This window comes from Pungitius pungitius, chromosome 10, assembly GCF_949316345.1.
Source record: "Pungitius pungitius chromosome 10, fPunPun2.1, whole genome shotgun sequence".
Taxonomy (NCBI): domain Eukaryota; kingdom Metazoa; phylum Chordata; class Actinopteri; order Perciformes; family Gasterosteidae; genus Pungitius; species Pungitius pungitius.
Window position 1 is genome coordinate 250,002 of NC_084909.1, and position 21,356 is coordinate 271,357.

General features: G+C 44.3%; 1 protein-coding gene across 1 annotated transcript in view; it reads left to right on the top strand.

Moving 5' to 3' along the window:
* The first annotated feature begins 9,976 nt into the window (after nt 1-9,976).
* Nucleotides 9,977-21,356, top strand: part of thsd7ba (thrombospondin, type I, domain containing 7Ba) — a 101,834-nt gene continuing 90,454 nt past the window's right edge. The window contains exon 1 of the mRNA XM_037488499.2: nt 9,977-10,235. The gene's annotated coding sequence lies outside the window, so the exon portion shown is untranslated. The remainder of the gene's footprint in view (nt 10,236-21,356) is intronic.

The following is a 21,356-nucleotide window of genomic DNA, read 5'->3' on the forward strand; positions in this document are numbered from 1 at the left end:
GCAATGTTTCCGCAGACCAAGCTGACACGAGAGGAGCAGATATCACAGATGGAATAACGACACAAAACAAGTCGCCCCGAATCCCGTCAGGGGAGATGAGGGCAGTTTGAGCTGCTGATATGACCAAAGTTCCTTCGGGACATTGATTAAACAATATATATATATATAAATATATATATATATATTTTTCCCCCAGACAGAGCATCGTGTAGTAGCGAGATAAACCTTTAGGGAGAGACTTTGATGGGGTTTGGAGGAGGAAATCGTACACCCCCCCACACATTAAATCACCCACGCGCTTTCTCACAAGGAAAACCTGTTAGTCTCGACTTTCAAGTAGACTGCATGTGATTTCTTTACATTTCAAAACCGTAATTTAACGGTTGATGCGTGACATCGCAGATCCATACAGAGTAAAGATGATGCTAGTTTCAGGAACATTTCACCTCTGTGCTTACACGGAGCTTATTACCCTTAATGACCCTCCATCTCATTCTGCTCTAAAGAGTACAACGCATTACATCACCTTTATTACCTTTTCTTAATATGGTTTGTCATTTCAGGCAAAACATTTGCTCAAACTATAGTATGAGCGGGCAGGCTTGTCTTTCAGCTTCGTGTTTATTTATTTTGCTTTCCACCGCCCCCCCCCCCCCCCCACTGTATGATTCGGATCCTCTTTGACCCCCAGGCAACTTTGCTTTCAGCAGCCACAAAAAAAAGCACTTTGCAAAACTGCTCTATTATAAAAATTGAGGCCTGAGAGTGTTTGCTACAATGAAAATCAAATGGACCTACATCATTTCTACAAGAAGGCCCACCATTTGAAACACAATTTAGTACTTTTAATTAAATTTTAAAAAACGCATTGACGATGTGTCTACTTAGTCATAGATTGGTATTAGAAAACACTTTCTTTGCTTATTTCAGTATCAAGTAGCGTCAAGTGTTTATTGGGTGGTGGTTTTGAAAGCATCCTTTAGAACTGCAACATCTGCTCTCTGGAAATCAATCTCGTATAACGCTTTAACCATTACTGCAGCCCTCTGAGGCGCCAAGCAAAGTTCATCCAACCTGACTTCAGCCTTGAATTTCCACTCGTTGTATTCAAACCTATCCGACAAAACCCCCATTTCACATGCAAATTGGCGTTGGCATGGCACTTCCTGTTCAAAGGTGGGAGACGACGACCTGCTCTCACTCCCAGCTCGCCAAGTACCGCCGCTCCGTCGGCGTCGAGGATCAATGGGCGGAAGGCCCTCCTTTGTGAGTGTACGCGATGCACCGGGTGGACGATGAGAGCATTTGACAGACGGGAGACAGACGATTTTTTAGCCGAGAGGTTCCCGCGATGCGTCGCCTAGCATCGTACGTACGTAAACACGTGACCTGTCGGAGACCGTCGACCAATGACGCATGTGGAGCACAACGTTTTTGTCCTTCAAAACTATTGTCCGTGATGTAATCTGAGCGACTCAGCGCGTGTCTCCAGAACACCGACCTTCTGACCAAAGTTGGATCCCATGGAAGTAAACGAAAGTTGTTGGGTCATATTTTCGGAATAATTTGAATGGCCACAGTACTTCTTTCCCTGTAAACATTCTGAATTTGTAAGTTGAAATAGACCCGGACGTTCTGAAATATCCAAAATGACATTTCACTAAAGTCTTTTTGCAAGGACGCTGTAGTGCAAAGTGTCTCAGTCTGGATGGAGCTGACAGCTTTTGTGTAAACCAACGATCCTTAATGTTATGTGCCACAAGTGGAGGTCTATGTAAGTGGGTTATTATGTGAGGGCGGAGGTGTGGGTTAAGTATCCATTAGAGCGCTTCTTTCACATGTAGGGACCTCTTATAGCTGATACTGTATCTTAGATATAACAAGACACAATCACAGCAAATGGCCATTGTGAAATAAACCGCATGCATACAGAGAAGCTCTCACTGTGTGTGTGAGCCGAACAGGATGACACGATGCAATCAAGCTCACTTCCAGAGCGCCCCCACCAAAACTAAATAAAGCTTTCAGAATCAAACTGGGCCGCTATGCGGCTTACTGGGACCTACTCCCCCCCTCTGGAGCTCTAAGGGAGCAGACACACTGCTCCTCTCCCACAATGGCTCTCACCCAAAGTCTTCCCTGCTCCTTCTTTTTGTGCCCACTCCTTGACAAGGAGATGATGTCCAGGTGGTTCTCCTGGCACACCTGGACCTCCCTTCCCCCGATTGGGGGTGGGTGGAAGCTACAAACTCCCTCCATCGGCGAATTTGTAAGAATCCTTGAATTTACAGACTTCTAGGGGAGAAAAAAAAGAAGCACAAGCTGGCAGTGTAAACGCAGATGGTGTAACATGTATTTGCTAATGATTTGTGAATATTAACGGAGACGTCATGGTGCCCCAAAACAATCCGAAGGCATCTTGAAGAGCAAACTCCAACTGTTGCTTCTGAAAGTCCAAAAATCCACCAACATCCGACGCTAATAAGCATCACATGTGTTTTATATTCCATTAATTAGTGCATTGACGTTTATTTCAACCCTTTTCCCATCCCAAACATTGAGGGGAAGCAGGGACGGAACATGCTGGTGTAACCATAACCCCTAACCCCTAACCCATGGACCATAGAGAAGGTTCATACTACATGAAAGACTGAAACTGGCACAGTGTTTGTTGGAGGTAGAAAGAGTCGTTCAGGAGTGAAATATTTTCAGGTTTTCTAATCTGCCAACGCTACAGGTCTAAAGGCAGTAGATCCATAAAGATTAACCAGCTGCTGAAGATTTGCTTTTTCTCATCAAGGCAGAAAGCAACACCGTCCTTGCTGTTGGATTGTTTTCAGTGATTTAGGATCTGTCTACAGTGGAAAAGCGCTTTAAAGAATTGTGCTTGCCGAGGGCTACATTTTTTATTCATTCATTTTTTTCTTTTTACAGTCCATTCAACTTCATCCCCGTGGACGAAACCTGGTTTTTATGAAGCACCTATTCAAGATTCGGTAAATTAGAGCTAGTTGTGTTACTGATGGAAAGATATTGCCAGCAAACATTGTTATTTTTCTGTTACGAATGCACAACAGAGATTGATTTGTCTACCTATTTGGGAAGATTAAAGGAGGCGGCACAATGAAACCGGGTACTTCACACAACAGCGTTTTGCTATACATTAAAAAGGCAGACGCTGAAATTGAATTACTTCCTTAGAATGAGAATCCAAACACCAATCGGCAGACTCACGGAGTCTATATTATAATATTTGTGTCTTCTTTGCCGTGTTCATTCGGGTTCTCTGTTTTTCTACGTGATTGCTGCAGCGCTGATTATCAACGACCTTCTGAAATCCCACCTGGTGAATGTTAAACAAATTATCTCCATCAACTGATTGCGTCGAACCGCCCAGAAGTCCAACTCTCTGCGAGCTGCTGTTCGATACGTTTGCCCCAAGAAAAGACGACCGCACGAGGGTCTATTACTTCACCCTGCACGCTGCACCTCAGCTTATCAGTCACAGGATTTGCCCGTCCACCGCAGATTAAAAGTCTGTTAACCCTGTCATGAGGGAGAAGGGGTTTGACATCAAAGAAAGGCTTGTCTAAATGTAAATAGGAGCAGCATTTCTGGTTGAGTTTACTCTCCTCCCGGTTCTCTCGGCTGTAATGGATAACACTGCCAAGCCTGCAATTACTCACTGTCTCCCGCCTGCACTGTTTTCATTACACCCTTTTTTAGGATTAGTCCTGTGGAAAAAAATAAAGAGAGGCAGAGGAAATAAAACCGATGAAGATATATACTAGAATGAATGCTATTTATGTTGATGCTCTGACGGCCCTGTTGGCGATGTGGGCCCGATTCCAATCTCCCCCTAAACCCAAAACCCTCAAGGGTTCAACTGACGTCACCTGAGAGCTTTAAACGGTGGAAATTGGAAAGGGACTGCAACATGTCACATCACCATGACAACGTCTCAAAGTATTTAAGAATATTTGACACTCGTCTCTCAGGCTCTTTCCTCATAAACTGAGAGGTCATTTCAAATTAGGTTTTGGAAGTTTTCTCAAAATTGCTTTGGTGTCAACATTTCGTATTTCATAAATAGATGAACAAAAATCAACAGATTTTTACTTGCCGTGCTTTCACTGCTATTCAAAATTTTAAAGTGAAATTGCAATGACTTTTGGGTAATTCCCATCGCCCTCAACACTCAACGATTGAACAACGGGACATCTGTAGACCCTGAGGGGGTGTGGGGGTGGATTGAGATGATTGAGATGATTGGGATCTCTTCCCAACCTCAGCTTCCACCTTCTAATTAAGGGGCGCTGCCTCCAGTCAGGGGAGTTGGTCTCGATAATTGAATTGATTAATTAAAAACGGGGTGGAGGAATTTTAAAAGAATTGCACAGTAATCTAGTCCGAAAGCTATTAATGAATCTCTCAAAGTGAAACGATGAAAACAGATTTTCCACCAGGAGCCGGCGGACTCGGATCAAACCTCCTCATTGTGACGGAGGGAAAACACAGGTGTGAGTAATGGCACTGACGGCGGCCCGGTGTTTGGTTTCCTGGCTCGCTGTCTCGCTTGATGGAGTTGAGCCATCGTTACCTAAATACGTTTCGCTGGTTCCTTTTCTGCTCCGACAAAGATCTGCTGCAAAAACTAAACTAACCCGAAGCAGCTAAATGGAATCCAGGCCATTTAATTCCTCATTTACAGCAACTATTAATGTTACTACTCCTTTTCTATAGCTACTTCGTGTCAAATAAACTGTAATCTTGGTTGTGATTACAGACAAGTGAAGCCAGCACGATTACCGCAAAATGCTGGTTTGAATTTCTCTGGAAAGCTTTATAGTTTTATCTTCACAGGAACTTTTTTAGGAACTCAAATCCAAACTGATGTTGTAGAATGATTTAAACGGACCAAAAGGAAAGCAAATCCACACAAATAACATGAAAACAGCGAGGAATATCACAATGGTTTCCCTGGAAAAGGTTGGTTAGTAATTAAATCCCCTCCTCACTTAATGAGGGAAATAGTTAAGGAAATCCTTTCATTAAATAAAAGTTGGTAACAAAAAAAGCACTAACATGAAAATCAATTAGTTCTCAAATACATACCTTGTGACTGCCAACAATTAATACACAATAACAAAAAGCAGTTTTTAACTCATCATGTAAAGGACTTTCTTATTTGAACTAAAGTGACATCTCACAGTGCTGGTTTAAAAGCAGCAGAGAAGGAGTAGAAACTGGCATTAAAAGAAAAGCTTGTGCACCCTCATCTGGAATGTGTCCTCACAGGAAGTGCATCTCCGGAGTACTTAGCATTTAGATCCGTCATCACCTCAGCGTTAACGCCTCAGTATGCATGGCCACTGAAGAAGTTTGCACGTCTCAAGGCGAAACATGGGGCCATAAAATAATCAATCACCACCTTCACCATGACCGTCTAGTTCAAGGGTTTGAAATACATTATGACAGCGAGCACATTGATAATAACAATAACTAGCAGAGGAGATTTCAGACCCAGGCCCGTGTCTGCTGCAGCCACCGCTGTATGTTGGATGGAATGAATTCAACCTGGAGTGGGTTGACCCCCAAATCCAGCCTGCAACTGCTTGGGTAATTCTGATTCGCCGAACACACTAATCAATACATCCACAAGCCGGCGGCAAGTTAAGAGAAGTCAATGACAGTCAAACACAGAAGGAAACCCGTTTGAGAAAATATGAGAAATCCGTCAGCAACGAATGGACACGCAAAACATTAGCTGCTTTAATGCAGCTGTGCGTGAGAATAAATCCGTGGACTGACACACACACACACACACACACACACACACCAATGGCCGGTCTCGTTATGGTGGAGAAATGATAATATTCCCAAAAGTCCATAAACTGGGTGCGGCATGCATTCATTTGTTACCGTAGAAACAACGGTTACATACTCGGTGTTTCCAAAGCAACCAGAAAGTATATAAAAATATGTCATCAATCCCGTCATAAAAACCCTTTTTTAACTGAACTCTACGGTGGCCATGGGGTCCATTTCAAGAAGCGGGTTTAGTGTTCACCCTGAGATGAGATCTTCAGAAAGGAAGATTAACCGAAGTGCAGGGTCAGTTGCCATGGTTACTGAGCCTGTGACCCTAACCTGGTCGGGTGCAGGGTTTTTTTCACAGGCTCCTCCCTCTGAATGACCCAGCGCGCTTTCTTTTCCTCATACTCATTCATACTCTGAATCAGTATTTTAGCGCAGTTTTGACATATGAACAAAATAAGATCCTGTTACGTTAAAGAATAAAGCGTTTTCTTGAACATGGCAAGAAGCGTTTTTATTTTGCAGGGTGTTAAACGTCGGGAGAGAATATTGAGCCCCAATAAGATATATTGTCATTTCCAGATAACTACTAATACTTTTAGCCCTCCTAATCCGACGGAAAGGATTGTAAACCCTTAAGTTTTTGCACAATCTATGTAACTGAGCTGAGAAATGGTGCTTTCCAGACATTACGGTAATCAAGAAATCGGTGGCGGAGGCAATTCAATGAACATAATCTGACAATGTTTAGGTTTTGTTGTCACTTCTATGTGATTTGTTGTGTCCTGTTTGAACTTCATTTTAAAGGTTGGTGGTTGGTGAAATTTTACAAGCAGATGATATCTACTCCCCCCCCCCCTGGCTTGGGTGTAATTAATGACATATTATATTGCATAAAGGAGCTGATAGCGGTGAGCTTGAATGCGATGTGAAAAGTGAATGTAACCAAAACAGTAGTTTAAGGGAGCTCGCCTCTGGCTGACATGTGAGGTTAAATGTTTCAAAGGCAAGCTGACAGGCCACCCGATGGAAAGCCTGATTGGTACTTGGAAAGAACGCCTTTAAATTAAACGCCTAATCAGATGGCGAACCGCAGCCAGCCAGCCGCACTTCCGTGGATTGCAGAAGAGAATCCGGAGGCTGAGAAGCAGAAAGTCAGTTATCGGCCCGGCAGCAACGGCTGATCTGAGTTTACTGTCAGGATTAATGCCATCCCCCACATTTTGATTCTGTCCGCATCTTTTACTTGGTGAGTGTTGTCTTCGCCAGGGAATAAACCGTGGGGGGGTTCTACCTGCGGGGCTTTTTTTCGTAAGGGGGCACCTGGAGATAAACTTGTGCTGCTCCCACTCGAAGGAAAACCAACTTATTGGGCGTGAATCCCAAAGCATTTGAAGGGCAGCGATGAACCCTGGAAGTCTACACACAACTTTTACCTTATATATTTTCCACTTGGCAAATTTCCACTTGTAGGAAATGATGTTTTTGCCCTCTATACGTGAAAAAGTCTTAGGGCTTAATTGCTTTCGGATTAATTAGTGGTGTGCCAACAACAATCAGGTGTTCAATGCTCTGCAGTACAAACTATTGCTATTTAAGGGGTCAGCGGTATTCTGCAACTCATCAAAAGGAAATTTGTTATTTTTTCCGAGGAACAAGGCAAGTAGTAAAAACAGAAAAATTCCAATTATTCTAGGATTTATTTCTCTTTGGATAAAAGTATGGGTGGCAGAGGCCTGTCAGGGCGGAATGACAGGAAGTCGCGGGTTATCACTAGCTCAGCCAATTACCCCACAATAGGTCAGAGAGAAAAGTACGGGTCAAACAAAAGGAGTCCATCAAAAATGCAATTATGGAGGACATGAAACAGCCAACAGATAAGCTTGTGTTTCAACAGTGAGCGACTCTAACAGCGCAACTGATACAAAAGAGCACAATGAAAAAATACGGTCATTAACAAGCATTGTATCACAGAATATAGAATACAGAAAAGAGACATATTGTACATGCTATATGACTAAAGATGTTTGCAGATTACATTACAAATTGACAAATCGAGATTACTGAAATCTGTTCTATGATTCTTTTTCATTTTACAAATGAGAGGTACTTACCTCGATGTCATTGTGATGTCATCGGAGCCCGGCGACTTAAGATCTCGGAGAGTGAAAGAGATTCTATGAAATATGGACGAGATAAACACAACTTAGATCTACATAGGTTCCACTGCAAGAGATATGTCAATGTCAACAGAGGACAGATATGGATGAGGGTGCACAAACTATCAGTAGTACTGCACAATTCTTTATCAATAGCGACCCAAAAAGACTTGTCATGCAGGTCGCAGGTATAAAGCAATTACACATTTACGGCATTCAAGGAGGACAGAATTCCGCCTAAAATGACTTCCTAAGGATTTCCGAGCATCAGGATCCAACAGAAATTCATTTGAAGTGTTCTCAGCGATCAGTTTTTTCTAATCCTCGCACATTTTGTTCTAAAGCTCAGATCTAATTTAGATGTATTTTTTAAGTACCAGTGCATAATGGCATGCATGAAATGGAGAGAAACCATTTCAATGGCTTCACACTCTGCACTAACCAGACAGGTGGTTTTTTTCCAAATCCTCTGATAAAATCTGCATTCAGGTAAATGTCTGCTGGAGATGCTTTTCACTCATTTGACGTCAAAGAAGAGTCCACGCGCACACCCCCCCCCCCCCCCCCCCAAAAAAATGTGGTGCTGGATCAGAGAACGGTAACCTACAGATGAAAACATGTGTGCACTGAACTCGTAGCTAACGTTAAAGGCATTGAAGACGCCTGTGTGGGTGGAGAGGCTGTATGGAGGCTTCAATGCAACGATTCCCTCTGAACCCTTAACTTCTCACCCACTCGAGGTCAATGCCGTGGTTTGACAGTTGCTCTTTGTGTATTTCTGCTTTCCTCACATTTCGCTGTGTTCTCGGCCTCCAGAGGCCCAACGTATGTTGCACTTTGACTCCGGTACCAACAACCGTTTCCTCTTCCGCCTGGTACACCGCTGCATTCATTGGACAAACCCGCGACATTTAGACGACATTTTCTGGTTGACGTCTTGTTCACTTGACCACGCCACCCCCCCCTCTCTCTAAGAACTAAGAGAGAGAACTAAGACGGCCTTTTAATTTAATTTAGAAAACGTTCATTTGGAAGTGTACTGCCAGGTTTTAGATGGGAACAATGGACAGTTGAGATCTGAGGGGACCCATGCTGAACATTTCTTTTGTTGTTGCAAAAAATAGAGAATAAAACCGTTTCATTTATGCTTAAATGTGAAGATTGATTTTAAAATGATGGTGTAATGTTGCTCCCAGTGCTCTACTTACGTTCTACCATTCTATGTTGAACACTTAGCGGCAGACATTGTGGTTTGCAGGTGAAAAAGTGAAATGTTCGATGTAGAAAGACTTTGAGCACAGACTCGTTAATACATCTGTGTTACGGTTCCAGATCTGAATGCGAGCTGTGACACATCACTACTTCTTTTTCGGACATTCAAGAGGAGTGAAAAGTTTGTTTTCATGTGCCAAATAATTAGCAGAATAATTTTGCTCATAAAAACCCCCCCTCCGCCCCCTCCGCCACCTTCCAGACCTTCCAATAACACTTGCTTTGGGAGTGGGCGATAACAGCCACTGTTTAATGACACTCATTTCAGTCAATGACTCTGCTTGAAAACATTAATTGCACCGATAACATCCCACGGATCTAAATTACATTGACAAATAAAACAAAATTGGTGTTTATTTCCCAGATGTAATCAAATTGATTTGATCTATTTAATGTTGCCGATGGTTGAAAATATCCTTCACATGAAGCAATTTTTGCTGGAGAGGAGGAAAGACACAAAAGACCTTCCAATCTTTGTAGGATGCACAGTAAGTGTGTGTGTGTGTGTGTGCGTATGCAGAGGGGGTGTGTTCACTTGGAGACTGCGGGGAAGGCTCATTAGAAAACCATCCCTCTTAGCCAATGGTTTTTAAGAGAGAGGCAGATGTCATTTGACTGAGAAGGACCACCTCCCACAGCCGGCACATCCCCTTCAGTGTAATGCAGCGATGTGTGAGAGCGCCGCTCTCTCTCTCTCTCTCTCTCTCTCTCTCTCTCTCTCTCTCTCTCTCTCTCTCTCTCTCTCTCTCTCTCTCTCTCTCTCTCTCTCTCTCTCTCTCTCTCTCTCTCTCTCCGTGGCCACGGACACTTTCTCCCCTTCCCTCTGATTGCTCTTCCTCTCTTTATATCCGCGCTCGTCGTCTCTCTCCTCTCCCCCTCCCCTGCCTTGGCTTTCTCCCACTCCTCTCTCCCTCCTTCTCTCCGACTCTGTCCCGTAGGCTGAGGCGGGATCTTTTACACACGGCAGCCGCCACACCAGCAGCGCAGGTAAGAGCTTTTTCTGTGATGCATTCACTTTGCACTGATGGGCTTAAATACTGAAAAGATGAAGATGAAGAAGAACCCTATTGACTATTCTCCAATGAACACAAGTTGATACTTTCTGGTCGCCATGGATTCCAGCTGGAAGTCCGGTTGCATTAAGGAAGCTTGTGTTAAGTTGTTTCACACCCGTGAGCCCGGTGAGCTGTGACCACAACAACTTCAGGGGCCCGGCTCCGTGGCTCCGTGGCTCTGTGGCTCTGTGGGAACGCCGCTGCGCGGAGGACCACGGATGAAAATCCCAGATAGACTTGGTGCGGTCACAGAGAAAGGAAGCTGAGAGAGGGGGAGGCAGCGGTGGAACAAGACAGGGAAAAAAACAGATTTTCCCCAATAAGATGCTGACGGGAGGAAGTCAGCAAAGAGACACTCAGGTGTTCTTTCACAGATCAGCAGGTGACAGGTGGACTCCATCGATCTAAACTGAGCTGAGCATAAAATCCAGAGGAGCTGATGTGGGGGCGTCTCTCCGGTACAGTTTGGGTTGGACTTCACATGCGGTGAAGGCATCCTGCTGGTTGGCGCTAGAATAAAAGATGAAAGACAGTTGCTGTCATCCACACATCCTGTTTGTCTCTAGACATGTCATCTAATGTCATCTAATTGACACTACGTGACACAGTGGTGAATCTGTTCTGCCACATTGTGAGCAAATGGAGCAAAACGAGTTCTCTTTGCAAATGAATAAGTGAATTTGTGTCTGGAGTAGCCATCTTTTCTGCTCTCTGTCATTGAGGAGATGTTCAAATGAGCTTGAGATAATGCATGAGCAGTGTTCCGCCTCTGAAGTTTAAATAAACAATAGCACCTTGTACACTTGAAATCCAACAGTGGAGCCCATTAGTGTCACTTGAATCGTGTCTTGTTGGGGGCTCGGCTGCTGCTTGCCGTCCATTAGAATAACCTGAAGGAGCCTTATTGGAATTATGAGGCTTTAACAGTAATGATTGATGGAGACATCATTAGGTCGGTGGAAGTCATCTCCGAGGCTCATGTGTAGCTGATGTGTTCTCATGGGGTGACGCGTACCGCCTCGGTCTGTGGAAGGAGGGTATTTATCACACTGATACATTTAAATGAACTCTGAAAATAGCTCAAAGCAAAGTTGCGTTAGGTCTCATAAGTAATACAGGGGTGTGCTTATATTTCATTCATGACATAGTTTGCAGCACGCTCTTGGACTTTGAAGGGAATTTAGAGGAATGGCTTTGTGATGTGAGAAGACACTGGGAGTGAGAGACCAGATAGCAGAAGCCGAAGCGCGCACCTGCACTTTAAATTGTGAGGTCCCACATTGCGACTTGTTGGCTGCCCGCGTCGTGGCCCCTGCCGGGAGGAGCCCACAGTGCAGCGGTTTGGTAGCAACGCCGCCTGCAACCCCCCCAGACTGCAACGCAGGGGGAACCCTCGCTAGTTCACAGCACACAACCTGAACAAAACCAACATTCTTTAATTCACACTAATGCGGAGCAGAGTGTGTTAATGCATCGGGAGCGAAAAGAAGCCATTAGCACAGTATACGAGCTAAGGCCCCCCCCCCCAGAAAAAAATATCCACAATTTGAGGAAATTAGAGTCAGAGAAAGGGAGGACCGGAGGAAGCCGGAGCCTTTTCACTCCGCTGAGGGTTCTCTCTGCTGACAGCCACACTCAGTCTTCTTCTGTGGTGGTTGTGAGCTGCCCCAGGTGTGACAGGCAGCCGGAGTAATGGGGGACGTTTGACAGATGCATATTTCCAGCCTTGAATGCTTCATATAAAGAAGATAGATGGCATGGATTCAGGCTGAGCGGGGGAGGGGGGGGGGGGGGGTACAAACTGTTGTGGGCTGTGAATCACCACGGTGTGAGTGAGCCGCCTCTCGGCGCGATTGATCCGTCACGTGACTCTCACGGCCCGTCCGAGTCACTAATTGCATCCCGCCTTATTATTGATTGAAATATGAGGGTGGTGGATTGGACTCTGGGAGGCGGGCACTTTGTTACCCCCCCCACCCCCCCGAGACCTTTGGTCAAGTTACAGCCTCTGTGGCTGCAAGAATGAACAATGCAAGGTTTAATATCTGGAAAACAAACCGTTTTCAAGTGTGCGTGTGTGCGTGTATGTGTGTGCGTGTGTGTGTGTGTGTGTGTGTGTGTGTGTGTGTGCGTTGTGTGTGCGTTGTGTGTGCGTGTATGTGTGTGTGTGTGTGTGTGTGTGTGTGTGTGTGTGTGTGTGTGTGTGTGTGTGCGTTGTGTGTGCGTTGTGTGTGTGTGTATGTGTGTGTGTGTGTGTGTGTGTGTGTGCGTGTGTGTGACTGTTTGCGTGTGTTTATGTTCACTTTAACTCTCATAGCGTCTTGGGGAATTTGTAGCCTGCTAATGTTGGAGCCTTTATGTGATAATTAATCTTGTGTAAGCCGATCGGGGCACGTGGGCAGGATCCAGGGCCGAGAGATGACATCACAGGTTGTACAGGAGAGGACCGTCGTCTGTTTGGAGAAGAGACATCGGGAGCGAGATGTGTGGGGATACCGTTGTCTCTCGTGGGCTACTTTATTATTTGAAATGGCTGCACGGGTCCATCTGGTGCTTCTAGTTATGGAGCATCTACACGTCCCTTTTGCTCACTTAATTAAGTAGACGTTTGACTGATTTGGTGTTGTGGTCGTTATCTTCATTTTCATTCATTGCTTCGATGCAGATTATCAGATGTACTATAGTACACCACCTGGCCCTATTTCTTTTATTGGAGTTATTACTAACACGGACTAAAATGGAAAGCAATGAGTCTATCAACTGATCAATAAATAATACTAATAGTCTCTACCCAAAAACTAAATAAATGTTTGGTTAAATCCAGTCTAAAGTCTAATCCAAACCACTAGTTGATTACTTAGAGACCATCCCAGCCAAGTCTCCAGATGCTTAATGTAACCTTGAATCCTTAATTATTAATTGAGAGAAATGAGGTTGTGTTTGGTTGCTTCTGCCGACTTCACATTTTTAAGATGTGTGATTTCTGTTCACAGCTTAAAGCCTAAAATCCATAGAAATCAAACTGATTATACGTCAGTGTGGATGTCGATATGAGCCGAATGTAGAACACAATAGAGGAAGAAAGACCCTTTTGACCTTGCGGTGTTCAAATTGCGGAGGACATTTGAATATGCGTAGATTGTAATGATTAAGGACAAGAAATTAACGCCCTAAATGGTTAACATTGGAAACACAAGAGCCTTTGTTTGCATCGGCCGGGGTTTATTTGCGGGTAGACGTGGGGGGTGTGACATGTGCTCATCAGGTGATTAACCATGACGGGAGCACCGGGGCTTCCTCTGCTGACTCAGGGCAGTAAAAGCATCACGTCGGCATCGACAGAAGGTCAAATAACTTAAGCGAGACCTTCCTGCTCACCACACACTGACATCTCTATGTTTATTTATATGGTTTTCAGCGTGTTCCATTCATTTGAATTCGTCACGCGTGTGTTGCACAAACGTTGTGAAGTTGAGTCGAGATGCCGAGTTGCAGCAACCATCTGCAAGGAACATTAAGACCGGCCTGAATAAAGAAATCCCACACGGATGGAAACCTCATCAAACGTCTCCCTTTGACATGGTGGGTGTCACGTTTCGTGCTTCTATCCCTCAGCCTGACGGGGGGGAATCTGAAAAGCTGCTGTTAGGGCGTAGGAATCATTACACTCAGCTTGGTTATTGCTACTTCACATAGCTGCTCAGAGCACAAACACCTTTTTCCCCAGGGTCTATTGAATCTACTGACCCCCCCCCCACCCACCCACCAACACCGCAACTATTTTCAATCACACTAGGCCCCCGACCACCTCGGAATACAAATGCAGGAGCTGGAACATGCCTCATCTCCAGGGTCTTTGAGCGAGTAACCAGCTTATTTGCTTGTAGTTGTTCTTCCTAACTGACCACACGGGTCTTTGTGGGGGGGTTTTACAGCTGTCAGGCAGCTGAAGGATGCTGTCACAAAAGATGGTGGGCCTCCCCGTCCAGCCCAGTGGCCTTTAGCTAGGATCTCCATCACCCTATTAACTTTGGATCACTGGCTGTATTCACTAAGTCTTCCTTTCACGTAATAGAATTAGTTCAGCTATACGCTTCCTGCTGGAAGAACACGTCTTCTCCCCCCCCCCCTCCCCCCCGAGACCTTCAGTCTCAATTGACTTGATCTTTTTCGTTATTCTCCCGCTGTCGTGGAGGTGTCACCAGTAATTACATCTAATGAGAGAAGAAAAGAGTTGCTCACCTGAAGAGACCACATGACCTGTGGTGAAAACACTCTGATGGAAATGTGCAGCCTCTCATTTGAAGTGATGCCGCTTTGATATTTAAAGGTTTAGTACAGATTTTTCCATCAAACACCCTTTTCGGACCCATGGAATCGTGAAGGAAAGACCGTTCAGATGAGAGAATGTCACCAGTAATGACTGCCAGGTGGACGATGCATACTCAGTTACGCAGACTTTAACCGGCGAGGCGAGAGTCGAGGGTGAGCCCGTGCTTTTATTCTCGTTTTTAATGCCAATGTTGCGTCTCATCTGATGTTCCATGATGAGTAGCTGCCTCCGTTTGGAAATTACAAACGATATGAGAATGAGCAATATGTGAGTCGTGAAGAACCCGATATTGTGCACCTGGTGTCGCCTGGTGGGGCCCAAAGACGATTCCGCTGGGTGAGCGCGTCACTGACGATGTCTGCCCAGGAAATCAAAAGGCCATCATAAGGAATTATGTATTACAAGCTTCTCTAAGTATTCTAAGCATTGTTTTGCATTTCATAATGGTAATGCTTGTCTGTTGAAACTGCACCTGGACTATTTAGCACGTATGATGTTTGGCTTTCTTGATTCTTGTTGTTCTGGTTTTGGTGTCCTCTTGATTGCAAAAGTCGCTTTGGATAAAAGCGTCGGCGAAAACGGTAAATGTAATGTAAAAATGTAAATGCTTGGTCTTCAGGGCCGTGATGAAACCACATGGATGCATATCAGTTTAGTAATGAATTCCCGTAGAGACAAACACGCCCACACAGTAAGAATCCTCCCGTTTCTTCTGACTCGGTGATCTACTGATGTTCCCTCCATCTACCTCTCGCCCTCGCCGCCTACATGGCAAGCTAAACACTTCCTGGTTACGATTTCAAGCTGTGCTTATCTAGTTTAATTGTTTTTAATAAACATTCTAAAAGTGCGATGAGCAGGCACCAGCTCCGGTGGGGAGATGAAGTTGCAGCAAACACAATAAGTCCTGTGAAGGACGCGGCCAACATCAGACAAACGGCTTTACTGCCTTTTATTTACAGCCATTTAATGCCGACCAAACCCAAACGTCGATGGCGTCGCACCATTTCGTGGCCCCGACGTCGCTTCTCTACAGTTCCCCCGAAAGGCGGCCCGTGGAGCTGCTCCGCTCTCCTGCAGGAGAACGTCCCGTGGCAGTTCATCATCTCATTACACTCCAACCTGCAGCAGCAGGCGGGCTGGTGTGAGTGTTTTTTCAACCACTAGAAACAGTTCCCGTGCTCTTGTGCATGTGATCAGGATGAGCCGTGCGCCTCTGAATGGGGTAATGACTGCCACTGGCGCCTCTCCGTGCTGTTTGCTGAGTGTGTCTCGTGGCCACGAGCCAGCGCCCTGGAAGGGGAATCACTCCGTACACTAATGCGCCGCAGATAGGATTCGCCGGGGCCGGCTGGTGCTCGCTGGTTATCCATCACTTCCACGGCTCTGTAGGCGCGTCGCAACCAATGCCGCTCTGTTATTGGAGGTAATATTGGGTTGTTTTAATGAGTGACCGACTAATGCTGAACATGGGCTTTAATTACTGCTTAAGAACAGAAGAAGATAAACAAGGTACAACCACAGGCTGGATGCCGTGCATCGCCACATTGATGCACTCCCCGGACGAGGCACCAAAGGACAGATCGCATGTATGAACTCTAGTTTGCAATTAGAAGTGACTGTGGACTTTTGGGTTTGTGGACTCCATACGTCTGCACTCATCAAGACCATCAGAAAGACATTTGAAAAACTCCAATGCGGTTTTCGTGACCGGTGTTTTGCATGAACATCTTCTCCAGGCGGTTTTCACACATCACACATCCAAGCAAACACCTGCCTGCTGCCTTCATTGACAATAGGAACATCTGCTGTGAAAACAAGAACCGACAGCTCACTGCACAGTTTGAACACCAGGAATGCTTAAACCTCATCAAAGATGGAGCGCATTTGACCTCACGTCCTTCACTAGAAAATGAAAGCATTGAGAATACAGCATTAGACTATTAACACTTAAGAGGAGTGAACCTATAGGACACCGGTTGTTTTTAAAGAACTACCAATGCTCCACTAACTAAACAATGGAAGTCACCAGGTGTTTGTGGTGTGCATCTTAAGGCCCTCACACACACACACACACACACACACACACACACACACTACTCCAGCTGTGTGATCCATTCCAACAGTAGCTTCCACAACGCCTCCTCAAACACTGCAAAGTGTCATTTTAATAGTGAAGCGATGACTCCAATCATTTCATTCGCCTTATATTTGAATTGCAATGCATTTAAGAGAGAAAATGATATTGGGATGTTACCATATGAGGTGTAATATAATACATGGGTATTCTTTTCGTAAAATTGCAATCAGAGGCGGCTGAAGCTTGGCAGGAAATCATTAGACTTCTTTGCGTTACTGTCTTCTGAGTTCAGACTGATTTCGAGCCCCAGATGTTACGCGGATCTGGATCAGCGAGCCGATCAATCAGGTTCCACGCTGACCATCAACGGCAGATGCAGCATCGGCATTTCATCTGATGTACAGTTTACTCCATCGGGATCTTAGTAAAACAAAAGTTTATTCTTACATATTGTCGCTGAGCTCAAAAATGATGATCTGCAAGTGTTTCAGGAGTTTGTTTGACTGTAGACAGATGAATATGTGAAAGTTGATATCCTGACATTGAATGCTAATGTTCCTATAATCCAATCCTTTGTGGCGGATGAATAGCACTCGTGGGTATTATTCCTTTCATGTCTGACCTTGTGACAGTCATTTCATCTCACACATTGCTGCCACAAATGTCTGACTGTTCAAAACTACTCTTTTTTTTGTCACTTTTTGGAATGAGATCATTCTGATGGTATTAATTGCCGCTGCACTGGCCCTTGTTGGGACCGTCTCACCATCAGATTTTTCTATTTCCGAACCCACTTTTTAATCACAAGTGCTGGGCCTCTGATTGTATTGAAATAAAAAAAAAGAAATGATCTTCCTTTTTAAAGCGGCTCTGAAGTCATGGAAGTCACGGGAACTGGTTTTCATCCCAGCACCCTTATGAATCCCTCCAGATCCTACGTGAGCACCAGGAGGGGAACTTTCCCAGGCCTTTTTGAAGCTCCTCAGGAGGAAAAGGACCACTGATGCCGAGCTGCTGATCCTAACTAACAAAAAGCTGTGTTTTTGATAACTTGCTGTGAATGCCCCTTTGCTGCAGACCTCGAGCTGCATTTAGGGTTGATCTGTAAAGATAAAATACCCACCTGCTGATCTCCTCTTTATTTTGACTCTCTATTTCAAAGAGGAGTTCATTCCCTCTGTTTGTGCAATCTGGTTCTCAGCCGGAGGCGTTATGAATCCAAGACGCTGATGGTCCGCGGGCTTCATCTGGCACGACTGCAGTACAAAAGAGCTTTCAGACCTCTATGAAGTGTTTCCATAGCTAAAAGGACACAATTCACAATTTAATTGAAGTGATGGTTACAAGATGCTATATATATATATATATATACAGTATATGTTTTTGCTTTCTGTAATGGTGAGGAAACTCAACCGAGCTCGCAAAAAGCTTATTTCTCGTCTGAAGGGTTGATCATGATGCATTAAAAAAAAAAAGGATGTCATCAAGATAGCAGAAGAGCGGCGGCATCCTGCCTTTCTTGCAGTAATCTTTCAGCAACATTGGTTTTTTTGCTCCTGCGTCTGCACCGTCTTCCCAGCGCCTTCCTCTTGAACTGAAGCCGAGAGGTGGGCAGCAACCACCCGCTGACTGATTGGACTTGTCAGGCCTCAAAACAGTTGATTGGATTTGGCCACAGTGAGGTCTCTGCTTTCACAAAGTGAGCCAACCCAGATTTCTCCACAGAGACAGAATGTTCAATAAAGGCCCGCTCTCAGCCTCCCTTTTCTCCGTCCTCTCTTATCCGGGAAGCACAATCAGATAAGTGCCTCATCCAACAAAGGAGATGGAGCACTCACACCACCAGTCCATAAGTCATGCAGAATCTTCCCACCCAGGAGTTGGTAGAGCAACGATTAGAGCTCCATACTGTGGGAGGCTTAATACAATTTGAATTGTTATCAATGAGTAATATAGTCCAGGGGGTTTCTATCAAAGTTTCACATTTAATTATGACAAAGTAAGAATAAAAGACCACTGGTAGCTATATCTTCTCAGCTAATTTTCATCCTGCCGGCCAACACTTCATTAGGTGTCGTTTATTCAATCAGCACATCTTCTTTGGAGCTGAGAGAAACATTTAATGTGCTATATTTCTCAACCCAAATGTAAAACTGCACATAAAATCATACAATCTACAAATATAATGGACAGGAAATACATTGGTTGGGAGGGTATTGATGAAAGGGAGACACAGAAAGGTTTGATAACCTTTTATTTCCTCTCAGAGTTAATGTAGCAGCGTGCTTTTGTTCAAATAAAGGATAACAATGCTGGTGTTAAAACACACAGGCAACATCAGCCAGAACAGAGCTCATTATTCCCCAGACGGATTTGGTTTATTCCTGAACCAGAGTCACAAATGCTCCTTTGATATGTTAATGGTAGCAGTGCCGAGGATAAGGAAGCAGAGACATGGACGGGGGGGGGGCTGTAGCTCAGCAACAGGGACAGATGGACATGTGACTATCACGCTATAATAATAATGTAAATGAAATGATCACCCGGTCCATGGCATAGGCATTATTAAATAGATTCTTCTAATTCCTCGTAGTCTCGATTCTTTCTTTCTTGAAGGACATCATTCACAAAGATGTAAACAGACAATTAGGGCTTAATGAACCTTTTTCTTAGGGGCTTATGAATGTTGCTTTTCGTTCTCAGGTCTTTTGCTTTAAAATTGTGAAATAGCACACAATTTCTCCTTCAGCAGCAGACTAAAGGATGCATGTGTCCTGCAGTATATGACCTGCTATTGAAAGAAACACAAGAAGCAAATCAACAAAAACAAGTTTATGAGCACAGAAAAAGTGATTAAAAAAATTAATGCTAAGTCCAACACTCAAACAATAAAATGTGTCACTGAGATATTGGAATTCAATATCTTCTTGGAACCTTAAAACCGTAATGGTTTTTCAAATGATGGACTGCGGTGATGAACAACAAAACAGCTCATTACACACGTTGCTGTTTGCAAGATCAAGAGCACGTTTGTGAATTTGACATTTGTGTGAAATCAGTTTCAAGGCGTTAGAGGCTCGTGTGTTGATGCTGGAGGCCGCTGGTCTCTGGTTGTTCACGTGCAGCAGGACCACGATGGAGACAGAGGACACGAGGTGCTTTCATGGCCAAACCTCCAAAGCCATTAAATACTCTCTTTTTGAAGATCTGGAAAATCAATTGAATTTTCTTGTTTTATCGTATAGGCCTTTTATTGCATCTTAGTATCGAACACACTCTCCCATCTGTTCTTCTCTGACTTGGTTAGAAAATGTGCTCGACTGAAGGTATTAATGGTCGCATTCAAACACAGAGCGACAGACTTCTCTAAACAGCTGCAATTTTTAATTTTTTTTTAATTGTTGATTATAAAGCATCTACAACTGAGACTGAGAGCAGTGTCACAGTACTTGTCAAGTTTCCAAATGTCTAATTCACAGCAGGCGAGTCCCTCCTCGGCTCTGTCTCACTTGTCTCTGCCGTACACTGATGTTATGAAGCATGCATTATTCAGTACAGCACAGTTAGTGAGTGTTGATCCAGGACTCCATTTCTTGTCTCGGATTCGCTTATTCAAATGTGACAGTTGTGAGGAAGCTGTCGCAGCGCTTTGCTACCGAGGGCCTGAGTAGATTTAGGAGATTCAAAAGGAACAAAGACGGTCCCGTCCCTGCTCTGTAGACTGTAGTGAGAGGGGGAGATAAGGAGGACATTGCATGACGGTATGATGCTGAACTCGATTGTTTCTACCTCCTCGGCTTCTTCTCCCACCTGACCAGTAAAAGGTGGGCTTTTCTTCCCTGGAGCTTATTTTGTACACATAAGAGTTCCTATGGATCACTGTCTCAACATATTCCTCAGGAATAATTATATTTCAGCACTTGGAGAAAATTGATGGCTCCATTTTAATTGTTCAAAGACAGTTCAAATTACTTTTTGTAAGATTACAATGGAAATTAATCAAATAATTCACAAACTACCACTCGCCTGGAATCACGTTTTTTTTTCTTTTTTGGTGAGAGCTTGTCATTGTTAACACATGTGAATGTGTTGGAGGTTTATTTTTTTCACACAGCTTTTTGCAAGTAGCACCTTCTTGTCTGATGGATGTATCCTGGTAGCGCTGGGGAAATGTATGGATATATCTACTCTCTGGAGAAAGATGTATAAATTAGGACGGCTTCAGTAAGTCAACTCAGGACTCATGGTGTTGGTCTACAAAATAATTGCCTGTCCATTTTATCTATTTTCGGGTGTTCTCAGGTGATCCCTATATACGAAAACAATGATAAGATTAACAAAGTTTCATTGCTTCCTCCCCTTTGAACGCGTTCCGCAGACTCTGCAATCAGAGAAGTTGTTTATTAAGAACCAGACCCCTGGTGAAGGGTAAAGGCCCCACAGGATGCTTGCGCTACATTCTCGGCTAGGTTACTTCTAGCTCTAATGGGATCAGGGCGCTTTTATCTGCAGCTTCTATCAGTTGATTAAGTAACGCTTTTGTTCCTTGTCGGGATGTAGAGCCCTGTTTCAGTCACCCGACGTCCAAGAGGTCAAGTCAAGGAGAGATCCAATCAGGCCATCGGTGCTGTCCCAGGCTA